Source organism: Ursus americanus, chromosome 5 (assembly GCF_024610735.1).
Source record: "Ursus americanus isolate L20-20 chromosome 5, mUrsAme1.1.p, whole genome shotgun sequence".
Classification (NCBI taxonomy): domain Eukaryota; kingdom Metazoa; phylum Chordata; class Mammalia; order Carnivora; family Ursidae; genus Ursus; species Ursus americanus.
The window spans coordinates 2218097-2230222 of NC_142131.1; the positions used below are offsets into that span (position 1 = coordinate 2218097).

The 12126-nt window shown below is 37.4% G+C and overlaps 1 protein-coding gene across 6 annotated transcripts in view; it reads left to right on the forward strand.

Moving 5' to 3' along the window:
* The first annotated feature begins 2 nt into the window (after nucleotides 1-2).
* Nucleotides 3-12126, forward strand: part of TMEM232 (transmembrane protein 232) — a 241089-nt gene continuing 228965 nt past the window's right edge. For 4 of the 6 annotated variants that reach the window (XM_087861927.1, XM_087861931.1, XM_087861932.1 and 1 more), the window contains exons 1-4: nucleotides 160-241; nucleotides 2842-3019; nucleotides 7710-7814; nucleotides 9273-9394. The gene's annotated coding sequence lies outside the window, so the exon portion shown is untranslated. Of the gene's footprint in view, nucleotides 134-159; nucleotides 242-2841; nucleotides 3020-7709; nucleotides 7815-9272; nucleotides 9395-12126 lie in introns of those variants that run through there. The other 2 variants (XM_087861928.1, XM_087861930.1) reach the window with 2 other exon arrangements.

The window sequence follows — 12126 nt, forward strand, 5'->3', positions numbered from 1 at the left end:
GATGACGCGAGCCCACCCAGAGCCCACCAGCACCGGGGCCAGCGCGACCTCTGGCCACACGGCTTCTGCCCGGCCCCCGCCGCGTCTGGGGAAATCTGACATCCGGAAGTCACGTTGCAAACCCGGAAGTTCGGTGAGCATGTGATCGTAGCCTTTTCCGGCGGTGTGGCGAGAGAGGGTTGCTAAGGAGACGCGGCGGTGACTTAGGGCCAAGCCTTAGAACAGTCGCTGTTTGGAGGAGGTGGGAAAATGACTGTGGGGTTAATGGAACATTGCACCGAAGAGATGCCAAGGGAACTGGGGTGGGAGGGACACCCTGGATTAGCGGAGGTCGAATAAAGACGTTTTATCGAGGGACGTAACGCGTCGGTAGAGCTGACGCACTGACATGTCAGCCAGAAACGTCCGCTGCACTCGTAGGCCTCAGATCTAGGTCTTCTCTTTTCCTAACTGGTCTAGTGCCTCACCCGCTGCAAGGGAGCTGTTAGAGAGTTTGCGGGGTGTTAGTAATGTCTCTCTAGCTTTGCCTCCCGCACCTGGAGTTTTAGCGAGGATCTATTGAGAGCTGGTTCTACCCCGTGAACGCAGAGGTACCGCCTAGAGCTAGACCAAGCATCACAAAAGACCGTCGGTGAGGAAAACCTCCTCCTCTTCTCCGCCCCCCCACGAATATAAACCGCTCTCAGGTTTTAGAAATTAAGCATTTTGCTTTTCTAAGGCTACAGAACAATTGTAAATAGTTTTCTGTCGGGTTTTTTTCTTCTTTTTTTTTCTGGTGCATCTAAATCACTTAGTGTCTTTAAAGCCCAGTGATAACTGTTCAAGATTGAGACCCTAGTGGAACAACTAAGAGGACAGTTCTGAACAGAGTCCTCTACTACCTGTTTTCATGAGCTCCATGGGCTCTTCGGGCAAAGTCGCTCTCCAGAGATCTGATCGAGCCTTCCATGGATTCTTCCTGTGTGCCTTCTTCCCCGCTGGACACCTAGGATTCTGAGGGCTTTCACAAGAGAATCTTGACGCACAATTCTTAATCTTCCAGATGCGACCCTTTCTTTAAAGTGATAACTTCATTCATTGGGTTGATACGTGGTTTAGACAATTGTATTGAGTCTCTTCCTTAATAAGTGTATCTAGTATTACTCAAGTACTAATACCAAATTACTGGGCAACTAATATCAAATTAATTACTGAGCATGGCAATGCAAAATATTTCTGTTTCTTAAAATGATTGAATTAAAGATGCACTTGGCTCAGGTCCAAAACTTGTTTCTTAAAAGGAGAAGGAGAAAAAGGCCTGTGTGTGTGCGCGCGCGCGCACTTTTAATATAAAAACAATAACATCTCACAGTTTCACATCCATATGAATGAAGAAAAGATGAATTAGTAGAAGAAGGACAGTGGGGTAGCTAGTTGAGGAGAGGAAACAATAACAGCCCTGCCTCACAGCTTACCCCCACATAAATTCCAGCTGCAATAAATTGTTTTTTCTTTATTTTTAAAAAGATTGAATATTGGGAAAAAATAATAGGTGATTATTTTTCAAATGGTCAATTGGCAAACTTTCTAAAACTGACAGAAAAGTAAAAAACCACATATGGAAAGACGAATCAATTTGACCATATAAAATTTAAATTTCTATATGCAAATAAAAAAGGGAAAACATAGTAATCAAAATTGAAAGAAAAAATCACAAACTGGGAAAAATTACATTTTAAAGTGATAAAGACAATGAGACTTTATTGTAAAAAAGTGCTTAGCAATGAGTAAGTGTATATCAGTAGAAATATAAGCAAAGAACATGAAGAGGCAAATTGTAAAAAAAGAAATGCAAGTGGATAATAGTTATATGAAAAATGTCTTCCCTCCAGTAATTGAAGAAAGGAAAATTTAATAACTATCTTTCCCATATTTAAATGACAATGTTTAAAAGGGAAAATGTATATTGTCATGCGATGTGAGAAGAAAATAGCTGTCATTCATTTTTGGAGTGGCATAAAATATATCAACTTTTTCTTGGAGGGCTATTTGGCAGTATGTCTAGAAAATCATAAAAATGATAATCTTATGATTCCGAAATCTTAGGAAACAAATATAGGGTTTATATATTTACTTATGCACATGTTCATGACATAATTGCCTGTAACAGGAAAAATTGTTCGGATACTAAATATCAAGTAATTATCCATTAATCATTAATTAAAATGATTCATCTATATGGTTCTTTAAGCAAAGTATATTTATTGAGCACCTATCCTCTAAACAGTGAAGTTAGAATGATAAATAAGCCAAAGTCCTTCCATTGCTAGAACTCATGTTCTAGTTAGGAGATGACTAATAGAGAAATCATGTCAAATAATGAAACAAACATATAATGCAATGTCAAATAATGACACATGTATTTAATAAAATCAAATCAGTGTTAGAGGCAGTGTTTTTTAGATTAGTTGGTCAAGGATGTCCTCTTTGAGGAAAAGATCTTTAAACAGACTTAAATGACGCGAAGGAATGAGCCCTGTGTGAATCTGGAAGAAAAATTTCCAAGGCAGAGTTAAGTGTAAAGTCCTGATGACAAGCTAGGTAGTCAGTGAGCAAGGGCTCACTGAGAGCTGAAAGAGGATAAGGGACAGATTTGGCAGGACTTTGTTGGGGATGGACAAGAATTTAGATCTTTTAGAGGAGAAGAATGAAGTGACCCTAATGAGGTTCTTGAAGGACCAGCATGACTTCTGTATGGGGGATAGGTGGAAGCCACCTCTACTGAGTAGACCGCTGTAAGAGGCTTCGGCAGGAGACGGTAGAGTAGTGCCTCCTAATCAATCTATGGTTTCTCCTTCCCAGGTTTTCAGTTTCCTCTGCTTTTCAGTTTCCTACAGTAAACCGCGGGCCGGAAGCAGATGATCCTCCTTTTGAAGTATAGTCAGAAGACCAATAGTAGCCTAATGCTTCGTCACAATGCCTAGGTCGTTTTATCTCATCATGTAGGCGTTTATCACCTCACATCCTCACAAGAAGAAGGGTAAGTACCAGACAGTAAGATATTTTGAGAGAGAGAGACCACATTCACAAAACTTTTATTACAGTATATTGTTATAATTGTTCTATTTTATTGTTGTTAATCTCTTGCTGTGCTTAATTTATAAATTAGACTTTATCATAAGAATGTACGTATAGGGGGGTGCCTGGGTGGCACAGCGGTTGAGCGTCTGCCTTCAGCTCAGGGCGTGATCTCAGCGTTATGGGATCGAGCCCCACATCAGGCTCCTCCGCTATGAGCCTGCTTCTTCCTCTCCCACTCCCCCTGCTTGTGTTCCCTCTCTCGCTGGCTGTCTCTATCTCTGTCGAATAAATAAATAAAAATCTTTAAAAAAAAAAAAGAATGTACGTATAGGAAGAAAACAGCATATATGGGGTTTGGTACTATCGCAGTTTCAGGCATTCACTGGGGGGTCTGGGTCTCTCATGAAGTTGCTGTCAAGACGTCAGTTTGAGGTGCAGTTATTTTAGACTTTACTGGGTTTGACTGGGACTGGAGGATTCACTTCCATGATAACTCACTCAGCTAATTGAGGAAAGAACGGCTCCTTTTCTTGTTGGTTTGCTATCAGGAGGTCTTAATTCCTTGCCACATGGAGCTCTCCATAAAACTCTTTTGGAGGGTGAGGGGTGGGGAAGGCAGAGGGAGAGAAAGAATCTTAAGCAGGCTTACACCCAGCACAGAGCCTGACTTGGGGCTCACTCTCACAACCTGAGATCGTGACTTGAGCCAAAATCAAGAGTCAGACGCTTATCTAACTAAGCCACCCAGGCGCCCCTCTCCATAGAACTCCTGAGTGTCCTCCTAATGTGATAGATGACATTTTCCCTGAACAAATGATTCGAGAGAGAGCAAAGGGGATCCTACACTGTCTTTATGACTTAAGTCCACCTCATCCCTTCTGTCACATTCCAGTCTCTAGAAGTGAGTCACTAAATCCAAGCCCACACTAAGGGGAAAGAATTTGGCTCCATCTTCTGAAGGGAGGGTTATTGAACAATTTGTGTTCATATTTTTAAATAACCACAATTAAACTATTACATAACAATGAGTGGATAGAGGATATTGAAGGCATCAAAAATGAAAAATTAGGAAAAATTTCACAAAATTATATTATTAATAGAAATATATGGATTAATTTCTTTTTTTTACCTTTTCCTTTAGTAAATAGATTTGAAGGATTAGTTTGCTTTGGAAAGAATCATATGACAGAAAGATTTATCATCACGAAATAGTTTAGTAAATATTTTTAAAAGTCCAGTCATTATTCAGTTAAATTTAAGTTGAAATACAAGTGAGAAGGCAGATTATTTTGACAGTCTTCAAGAACTGGCACAAAATAATATGACCTGCTAAATTAAAGTACAAAAGAAGCAGGTCATTCATTTATATTAATATTTTACTCAGAAATTCATACACTGAATTTAGCTCACCAGATAAAACAAAATCATCTATATTTTTATGCAGGAATTCACCTAGCAATATTTATTAAACACCCTACTATGAGCAAGTTACCCTGTTAGGTACTATGATGCAGTTATATATTTTCTCAAGGATGGAATTTGAAGATACTGAAATTATTTATTTGAAATGTATATGTGGACCAAGAAAAATTTTTTAAAGTAAGTTTTAATATGTAGTAAGCCACACTCTCATATTCTTGCTTCTTCATTTTCTTGGCTAACCTGCCCATTATTCTTCCAAATGAACTTTAAAAAACATTTCATTCTTCACTCTCATTCTTCTAAAACGCACACATACAACACTTTTTGGGATTTGAGATGTACTCACATATAATTTATATAGTAACTTTAACAGGTTAGATTTTTTTATATTCTGTAAAATATTTCCTTTAGTGATGCATGGTTTTCTATTTACTAATGTCTATATTTATGTCACTAAGTGTTCTCTTCCAAAAGCATGTTATATATTCCTATTTTTTGAGATCCATCTTTTAGTGTACGGTATCAATTGAGGATCTAACTTCCCCCACCCAACAACAGTGTAACATCTTTATTTTACACTTCTTTATGAAAATTGAGAACTGCCCCCACTCCTTTCTCACACTTCTTTACTTGAACCTGGATTACAAAAGCTATAAACATATGTCTTTCAAATTTGTTTTTGTCATTTCATTTTGTGGCCAAGAGAAAATTAATTGTTTAGGTATATCTGATTTCAGAGCTTAACATCAGTTCTTTCCAGCCACAACTTCTGCATTTTTGAGTTCTTAACTTTGATTAATGTCTAACTGATGTGCTCTTTGAGTGGTTTGAGTAGTTTCATCCTAAAATGTAGGAGGAGTAGGAGAAGACATTTGTGGATTCTCCCTTATATAAACATGTCCTTTAGCTGTCTTCCCTATAGAATTCGTGACTAGTTACTTTTTTCCTGAATGCTCTACAGAATCAACTGATTTTTAAATTTGAAGAATTTTTTATCTAATGTTTTAGTGTGAGTAATCCATTTAACATTTTGTACTTTTAATTCATCTAGTATTTTTCCTAGATCTCAGGAAATAAAAAATATCCATCAATTATGCTTATGTGCTACAGTCTTTCTATATTCATTTTATTTGAAATATGGTAAGCACTCCTTTTTTTTTTTTTTTTAATTTTACCCATCCCTCCCCCATCCACCTCCCCTCTGGTAACCGTTAGTTTGTTCTATTTAAGAGTCTATTTTTTTGTTTGTCTCTTTTCTCCTTTGTTCATTTGTTTTGTTTCTTAAATTCCACATATGAGTGAAATCACATGGTATTTGTCTTTCTCTGACTGGCTTATTTCACTTGCGTTATACCCCTGGATCCATCTATATTGTTGCAAATGGCAAGATTTCATTCTTTTTACGGCTGAGTAGTATTCCATTATATACAAATAATGTGATATACACACACACACACACACATATCACACCTTCTTTATCCACTCATTTATTGATGGACACTTGGGCTCTTTCGTATGTTGGTTATAGTAAATAATGCTACAATGAACATGAGGATGCAGATATCTTTTCCAATTGGTGTTTTCATGTTCTTTGGGTAAATACCCAGTAATGGAATTAATGGATTATAGTAGGGTAGTATTATGTTTAATTTTTTGAGGAACACCCACATTATTTTCCACCATGGCTGCACCAGTTTGCATTCCCTCTGACCGTGCACGAGGGTTCCTTTTTCTCCCCATCCTTGCCAACACTACTTGTTTCTTGTGTTCTTGAGCTTAGCCATTCTGACAGGTGTGAGGTGATATCTCATTGTGGTTTTGATTTGCATTTCCCTGATGATGAGTGATGTTCAGCATTTTCATGTTTCTGTTGGCCATCTGGTTGTCTTCTTCGGAGAAATGTCTGTTCACATCTTTTGCTAACTTTTAATTGGATTTTTTGTTTTTGGATGTTGTTTAAGTTCTTTATATATTTTGAATACTAACCCTTAATCAGATGTGTCATTTGCATATATATTCTCCCATTTATAGGTCATCTTTTGTTTTTTTGTTGATTGTTTCCTTTCCTGTGCAGAAGGTTTTTATTTTGATGAAGTCCCAATAGTTTATTTTTGCTTTTGTTTCCTTGTCTCATATCTAGAAAAATGTTGCTATGGCTGGAATATGGTAAGCACTCTTGATTTGCTGTCTCAAATTTTTTTTTGAGACCTGCTATTCTTTATTATTATTTCTATCTTTGTTCTCTTTTTGAAACACATTCTGTGTGGGTTGGCACTCTAAGATTTGCTTTCTAAAATATGTATTTTATAGTGTTTCTCGATTTCACTTTTATTCTTACTCTCAACTTACTGATCTACTAGGAAGAGTGTGTTTCAGAGAAGCCTGGGATCTGATATTGGGATCTGATATCAAAACTTTATCATTTTTTAGAGTTAATTATTTTTTTAAAAAAAGTATTATTAATTTTAGAGCAGTTTTAGGTTCATAGCAAAATTAGGAGGAGGGTACAGAGATCTCCCATACACTCTCTGACCCCACACATGCATAGCCTTCCTGATTATCATCATCCTCAACCAGAGTAGTCATTTATTACAGTCGATAGTTCCTCTAACACATCATAATCACCCAAAATCTGTAGTTTATATTAAAGTTCATTCTTGGTGTTGTACATTCTGTGGGTTTGGACCAATAATTTCTGTTTTAAATATCAAAATATGCTAAAAAATCAGAAGACTTATTTGGTGCTTATTATGAACAGAAATAATTCAGAATTGTGTATTTCAAGTTGACACGAGTTAAATTCTCTTTTGAAGTTCTTATGTTTTTTAGGCAGTTATTTCACTAGGACAATACCTGCACATTAGCTTTGAATTTGATGAGAATTGCTCTTCCATATTGTTTCCATTGTTCTATATGTTTCCATTGAAACATTTGTGAACATTTGTAGAAGAACATTTGAAGTTCCTCACCCATTGGTAGGTAGGAATTTTATAGGAATTTAATTTTATTGGATCCTGTCTTTAAAAAGCAGGCATTCTTTTGTGTTTAAATTCTCCCTCTTGTGCTTAGTACATACAGAACACTGTGGATGCTTTGTTTATCCTAACTGCAGAGGACATTGGCAGCTTTAGATAGTCTGTGTAAAAGGCGCTTAGAAACAGCAATTTGATTAGAAGACATTGCTACCTTTATATAGCAATCATGTTGTTTTTATTTTTTATATTTAGATTGGGGGGGACTGGCAAAATTTTGGAGGAGGCATTTAAAGGTTGAGGAGCCACTGAAGCACTTCCAAGCCTCTTCTCGCTGGAGCTGCTGGCTGCATATCCAATGTATGTACAGTATTTAAAACGAATCATTACTGTGTGCTGTATGATTGTATTTCAAAGCTAGTAAAGGTCTTTCACACATCATTGCATCTACTCCTTGGAAACAACGCAAATGTAGTGAAGGAGGGGCAGGGAATGTGGAATTGCATTTACAGGTCCTGATTGGCTAAGCCCAGTCGCTAAAAGAGCAACCTTCGGGCTCTTACAGTGACTCCCACGGCGTCCTTAGCAACCAGCCTCATTCCCCAGCGACCTCGAGAACCTTGGTGAGTCCTGCTTCCGAGGATTTGAGAGCTCATGCTGCCACATTCACCATGGGGGCGGCCGGGAGCCCCACTAAGACCCACAAATGGGAGCGCTGAGCTTCGTTCTCGGATTCCATAGCTCTGGCTGTTGGAAGGAGCCTCTGCGGCTCGCGCCCCAAGCGCAGGCCCACCATCCCCGCCCCTCCGAAGAATCTAAACAGTCCAGTGTGGAAACTCCCGCGAGGGTAGGGAGGGAGAAGGTGGGGAATCAGCTACCAGGGCATTTCATGGGGAAATGGGTTTTTTTCTGGGGAGATTGAAGGAGGTGTCGTAACTTTCTTTTGCGATCAGTGGGGAAACTCTTATTTTCTCTGGACTGTATTTGCTTGTCCTCCTGGCAAGTTTAATTCGGAACCCTCCTTGCTTTGCTGTTCAGTCTTCAAGTCTTTCTATAGTTTGTGAAATTGCACCCCTCCACCCCGCCTTTTTTTTGTATGCAGACTCTTTTGTACTTAAAAAGAGAAATTTCAGAAGTTTGAGCAAGTGTGTGGCTGTGTGTGTGTTGGTGGGGGGTATCTTGAGAATGTGAAATAAAAAGATTTTTAAAAGGCAGTTAATCTTGAGAAAAAGGTATAAACTATTGATTAGGAAAAATCTGTGTGTATGTGTGGGGTAAGGTGATGGTAGGATCACCTTATTTACCTATCTCAACAGTATGTCTGAATGGATTCCATCTTTTTGGTGGTCTTTGATCAAATTATTATTTTTTTTACAAGATTGACTGATTGATTGATTGATTGATTGATTGATGTAAGAGTAAGAGTGCATATGTGAGTGAGGGGAGGGGCAGAAGAAGAGACTCTCCAAGCCGACTCCCTGCTGAGCTCAGATGCTCATCGCTCCTCCCCCCATCTCGCCACCCTGAGATATATGACCAGCTGAAACCAAGAGTCTGCAGCTCAGCGACTGAGCAACCCAGGTGCCCCTGATCAAATTATCATTCAATCTTTAAGATTATAGTCTAAATCTTGTATTCTTTCATCATGTTACCTACCGAGAGGCTTGATATAATTTTAATATTGTCTAGTTCTCAGAAATTGTCCTTTAAAGTGTACTTTTCCCACGTCGTTTTAATCAGAGCTTAAAAAAATACACTAGGGCTTAATGTTAAAAACTCTCTCTTTTTTTTTTTTTTTAAATTTTGGGTCTATGCCAGGTTGTGGATGAACTGCCAAGCACTCAGACAGCTTGCTGGAGCCATTTTAAAAGCTGAAACATATCTCTCCAATGTGTAAACATTTTTTGTTTTGCTGCCCCTCATAAATCTTTAGATTCAAGGTGAGTACCAGATTTTTATTTCAGTAAGAACTTTTCTGTATGAACCCTTATGATCTTGATGATGAATGCTCTTTTCTTATTGAACATCTGATTCATTATCAGAACCATTCATTAGCATTATTAAATTGGTAAGTTTCTGTCTTGAAGTTCATTGTCCATCCAGAGCTTCTAGTAAAGGGCATGGCCACAAGTGCTTTTGGTAAATAATTTAGTGCTATCAGTTAGAATTTCCCAAAATGTGTCATGCATAGGACTCTAGGAGATAGTGTTCTGAAGGTTTCTCGTGGCCAAGTGTAGGAAAAATTATACATTGTCCTGCTGCTTAGGGAGATTTGCAGTGCACCGGAGCGTATTAACCACTCCTAGAGATCTTAGGGTAATTTTGTTTAGTGCAGTATTTCCTAAACTTATTTCACAATAAAAAGCTTTTAGAAGGTAATTACATCCCAAGAATCTGTATTCCACAAAACATATTTGGGAATTATTATTCAAAACTAAAAAGTGTACTCTCTATTTTTGCTTGTATTTCTATAAAAACGAGATTAGTTTTTTAAATATAAAACAATCTCTATTTGTAGATATCATGATGGCATATATAGAAAATGCTAAAGAATTCACTAATAGACTATTAGGTCTAATGAAGAAGTTTAGCAAAGTTGCAGTATACAAGATCAATATACAAAAATCACATGCAAGAGAATGAAGTTGGGACCCTATCTCACACTATATACAGGAATTAACTCAAATAGATCAAAGACCTAAATGTAAGAATTAAAACTATAAAAACCCTTAGAAGAAAATGTAGGCATAAATCTCTGTGGCCCTGATTTAGGAAGTGATCTCTTGGCTATGACAACAAAAGTGAATAGAATCAAAGAAATGACAGACCTGGTGTGTCATCAAAATCATAAACCTTAGTGCTTCAAAGGACACCATCAACAAAGTGAAAAGACACCACAGAATGGGAGAAAATTGGGGGAATCATACATTGATAAAGGATTTGTATCTAGAAGATATAAAAATAGTTATAACTCATTAATAAAAGACAACTGAATTTAAAATGGGCAAAGTATCTGAATAGACATTTCTTCGAAGGAAATAAACAAATGGCTAGTAAGCAGATGAAAAAGTGCTCAATATCATTATCCATCGGGAAAATTCAAATAAAATCTTTTCATACTTGTTTGGGTATCTGTAATTAAAAAGACAAGTTTTAGGGTGCCTGGCTGGCTCAGTCAGAGGAGCATGTGAGTCTTGATCTTGGGGTTGTGAGTTTGAGCCCCACATTGGGTGTGGTAGAGATTACTTAAATAAATACATTTAAAAAAATAAAAGTAAAAAGACAAGTGCTGGTGAGTATGTGGAGAAATTAGAGTCCTTACACACTGCTGGTGAGAATGTACAATAGTGCAGCCCTTTGGAAAGCAATCTGGCAGGTCCTCAAATGGTTACCACATGATCTGGTATATGATGGATAATGGCATCATTAAGACTGAAGTCATTCACATCTTCTTGGTTTCTTGGATCTCTGTGTTAGCAAGTCCACGGTTAAGTCAAGTTTATATTTATATTTATAGGATATAAAATTTCACAGCCACATGTGTTTGTTTATCACTAATGTTACGTTGTGCGAGGGGCAGGAACAAATATTGAACAAATGCTGAAAACAATGCTTTTTATAAGAAGTCCAGGAGGGGATACAGAGAGCAGTTATTGAGAAGAATGAATTTTACATTTTTCTTCTTGTACAGATTGCTGTAATAACTTCACACACCTGTTACAGTGGACATTCAGCTCTTAGGTCACTCTTCTACTTCTCTGGCTATTCATACTTCTTTTTTTGCTTAGTGATGCATAGACAAATCGTGTATATCCTTCATATACTGTGGACCTTGGGTTTTCCTAATTACTGCCAAGTTCATCCTACAACATTAGTACCCTAAGAACAGCCAACCAGTCCTTAGTGTCCTTAAAACATGCAGTCTTCCTTTCCCCAGCCATGGTTAATTTGTTCCAGAATATAGCAACAGTACAGAACTCTTTCATTAGGTTCAGAAGATTTTCAGCAGATATCACCTTAGAAAATTCATCAATGTAATTTTCAGCAGAAATTTTTTCATGCAGGGGTGCCTAGGTAGTTGATTCCATTGAGTGTCCAATTCTTGGTTTCAGCTTGGGTTATGATCTCAGGGTTGTAAGATGGAGTCCCGTGTTAGTCTCCACGCTCATCAGGGAGTCTGCTTGAGATTCTCTTTACCCCTCTCCCTGTTCACGCTCACTTTCTCTCTCTCTCTCTCTCTCAAATAAATCTTAAAAAAATTTTTTTTCATGAAGATATTAAGATATTTTATACCATGAAGCTCTTTACATGTCTGTACTCTGTCTTCTGAATATCAATACTCAATGTTCAGTGTTCATTTTTTCATAGTCAATTCTATTTTGTTTATTGAGCCACAAATCAGGCATTTCCCCTATTTGGAAAGCTTAGTATCATTTTATATGTTTTTTATGTTTATTGATTATTTGCCTTTAGTCTTCATAGTCTGGTTTACTTTTCTTGGCTCTCTCAATCCAAAATTTGTCCTCTTTCAAGGATATTCTTTCTTTTCTTTTCTTTTCTTTTCTTTTCTTTTCTTTTCTTTTCTTTTCTTTTCTTTCTTTCTTTCTTTTTTAAGATTTTAGTTATTTGAGGGAAAGAACACGCACAAGCAGGGGGAGGGTGAAGGGACAAA